Source organism: Cucurbita moschata, unplaced genomic scaffold (assembly GCF_002738365.1).
Source record: "Cucurbita moschata cultivar Rifu unplaced genomic scaffold, Cmos_1.0 Cmo_Scf00004, whole genome shotgun sequence".
Lineage (NCBI taxonomy): Eukaryota > Viridiplantae > Streptophyta > Magnoliopsida > Cucurbitales > Cucurbitaceae > Cucurbita > Cucurbita moschata.
Genome location: NW_019268520.1, coordinates 510,306 through 513,703, shown reverse-complemented (window position 1 = coordinate 513,703; position 3,398 = coordinate 510,306). Strand labels below are relative to the sequence as shown.

Sequence of the window (3,398 nt, the reverse complement as noted above, 5' to 3'; positions counted from 1 at the left end):
CTCATTTCAATCACAAAGAAATATCGTAAGTGGTCAAGGGGGGAGAGATATATATCACTATTCCTTATTCTATTTCTATTTGTAATAGAGTTTACCTTTACCAAGCTTGCTTGGAATGAATGTTGTTGTTTGTTTTCTTGTTCTTTCTCTTGCTTTCTCATGAATAGAGTTTAACTTGAATTTTCTGTAGTATGTAATGATTGGAGTTGTTCTAGACTAGCTAGAGCTTTACCTTCCTTACTGTAAATGTTGTTATTGGTCTTCTCTTTGTCAAGGTAGTAACTTGACCTAACTTTCCTGTAATGTTGTTCTTGTTGTCTTCTCTTCTAAAGGTTAGTAACTTAACTTGACCTTCTTCTTTCGTCAGGTTATAACTTGACCCTTCCTTTCTTCTTTCTAAAGGTTAGTAACTTTACCCTTCCCTTCTTCTTTTAAAGGTTATAACTTGACCTTCTTTTAAAGGTTACTAACTTTACCTTCTTTTCTATAATGTAAATCTAGCTCTTACTCTCGAATAGCTAGAGCTTTACCCGGCCGTAATGGAAATCTTGTTGTTGCTTATGACAAGCTAGAGCTTTACCCTTCCGTAATGTAAATTGTTGTTGTTCGTCACGTTAGAAGACTTGACCTTCTTGCCCGTAATGTATCCGTAGTTCTTCTTGACCAGAGGTAAGCTTTACCTACCCCTCCGTAATGTAAACGTTGGTGTTCTTTCATGACTAGTTAGAGCTTTACCCGGCCGTAATGTAAATCTTGTTCATCCTTCATCACAAGCTAGAGCTTTACCCAGCTGTAATGTAAATCTAACTCTTCCTTCATGACTAGGGGAAACTTGACCTCGCCGTAATGTAAATCTAGCTCTTCTTGACCAGAGGGAAACGTTACCCTTCTGTAATGTAAATCTAGCTCCTCTTGAGACGTCAGGTAAGCTTTACCCTTCCGTAGTAATTAGTGTATCCGCAGCTCCTCTTGACGTCAGATTAGCGTTACCCTTCTTTTGCTTGTAGTAATTCTGATTGATGATGATGATGTTGTTCTTCTCCTTGGCAGGTTACTTTACCTTCATGTAATTAATCTTTTTGTTGGTGTTATAGACATAAGGTTAGCTTGACCCTTCTGTAGTAATTTCTGTATCAGTAGTTCTTCTTGACATCAGATTAGTAGAGATTAGCTTTACCCTTCCGTAGTAATTAGAATGTTGTTTGTTGTCTGTCTTGGTTTCTTGCTCTATAGGTGAGTGAGCAGCTACTTCTCTTTCCGTATGTTATTCATCTTATCTTGTTGTTTGTCTTGTTCATGACATTAGATTACTTTACCTTTCTGTAAATGTAAATGTTGTTGTTTGTCTTGCTCGTGACTAGCTAGAACTTGAGAACCTTCCTGTAAATGTTCTTCTTCTCATTGTTCTAGAATAGCTAAAGCTTGAACCTTCCGTAATGTAAATTAAGTTCTTGGCAGGTTAGTAGCTTGACCTCGACCTTCTTGCTCTTGCTCTTGATCTTGACCTTCTTGCTCTTGACCACCTTCTTGCTTTTGTAATGTAGTAAATGTTGTTCTTGTTGTTCTTGTTCTAGCCGTTAGATTAGCCAGCCTTGACCTTTCCGTAATGTAAAATGTTGTTCTTCCATAATAGCTGGAGCTTTACCCCTTTCTGTAATGTAAATCTTGTTCTTCCGGAATAGCTGTAACTTGACCCCCTTCTGTCATCTAAATCTAGTTCTTCCGTAATAGCTGTAGCTTTACCTTTCTATAATAGAAATGGTGTAGTTCTGTAATAGCTGTAGCTTTACCTTTCTGTAATAGAAATGGTGTTCTTTCGGAATAGTTGGAGCTTGACTGACCTTTCTGTAATGTCTAATGCTCCTCTTCTTGTCAGGTAAGCTTGAATGAACCTTCCGTAGTAATGTATCCGCAGTTCTTCTTGACGTTAGATTAGCTTTACTACCTTTCCGTATGTAATGAATCTTCTTGTCTGTCTTGCTTGGTTGCTTGCTTGCTCTATAGCAGCTATAGGTGAGTGAGTGAGCAACTTCTCTTTCTGTTCTGTATGTAATGAATATCCTCTCTTGTTCTTTCTCTTCACGTCAGGTCAGCTTTACCCTTCTATAATCTAAATATAATTGTTGTGTTCATCACTTCAGCTTGAACTTTCCGTATGTAGTAATCAGATTTCTTATAGTTAGTTCTTGTTTTAGACTAGCTAGAGCTTGCCTGCTGCTTGCTTTCTTTCTTTCTCGTCAGGTTAGGTTAACTTGACTCCTTCCCGTGTAATGAATTGAATATGTTGTTTTTGCTTACTTGGTTGGTTGCTTGCTTTCTCGTTAGGTTGGGTTAACTTGACCTCTTTAGTATGTAATGAATGTTGTTAGCTGGCTTGCTTGTTTCTTGCTCCCGAGGTAACTTCTAAGAGAGTATTTGAGCTTCCTGTATGTAATGTCAATTAAGTTCTTCTCTTTGTCAGGTGAGTTACCTCTTTTTGCTTGTAATTCAGTTGTTCTTCCTTCGACAGGTGTTACTTAAGCTTCCTTCTCATACTCTTGCTTCTTGTTCTAGACCAGAGAGAGGTTAGCTTGAACTTCCTTCCTGTAATAAATCTTGTTGTTCCTATTGTCTCGTCAAGTTAGTAGCATGACCTTCCGCTGGGATGTAATAAATCTCTTTCTTCTTCTCTTCCAGCTTTCTCGGCAAGTTAATGAGTGAGCTTGACTGTGACCTTCTTGTAGTAATTCATATCTACCTCTCTTGCAATACCTACTTCTCTTGCAATATTTACTTCTCTTGCTTTCTATAGAGGTTATGTTGTAAGGGTTATAGGCTAGGTTATTAAGAATGTTATAGTAGCATTATTACCTTCCCAGATGTAATAAATCTTCTTCTCTTGCTGTCTCGACAAGTTAATGAGTGAGCTTGACTGACCTTCTTGTATGTAGTAATTCCTATCTGCTTCTCTTGCTTTACAGAATGAATAAGTTGTGTTGTTGGTTTAGTCTTTCTTTACTCATCACGTTAGGTTAGTTAGCATTACCCTCTTGTAATAAACCTTCTTCTCTTGCTTTCTCCTCAGTTAGAGGATTGAAAAGGTGTAACATCATAGGTTATCCTCGTCAAGGAATAGAGTAGAGCAGCTTGTAGGCAGTAGAGCATAATTAATGAGTAGGATTGCTAGCTCCTTAATGAGTAAGTAGTTCTAAGTTCAAGTAGAGAGTAGGTCTAATCTAAAGTAGATAGGGAGTAAAGAGTTCTAAGTGTAATGTAAGTAGTAGGGAGTAGGATAATAAGTATAGAGTTCTAAGTGAAGGAAGTAGAGAGTAAATCGTAAGTGTAAGTATATAATAGGGAATGGTTTCAGGTTTCGGTGTAATAGTCCTGTTCTGTTCAGTCTTGAATTTCTCTTTCTC

General features: G+C 37.6%; 1 long non-coding RNA gene across 1 annotated transcript; it reads left to right on the top strand.

Moving 5' to 3' along the window:
* The first annotated feature begins 2,522 nt into the window (after positions 1 to 2,522).
* Positions 2,523 to 2,851, top strand: LOC111442356. The gene is made up of 2 exons (XR_002710291.1): positions 2,523 to 2,564; positions 2,677 to 2,851. It is a non-coding gene; the product is annotated as an uncharacterized LOC111442356 (long non-coding RNA).
* Positions 2,852 to 3,398: the final 547 nt, after the last annotated feature.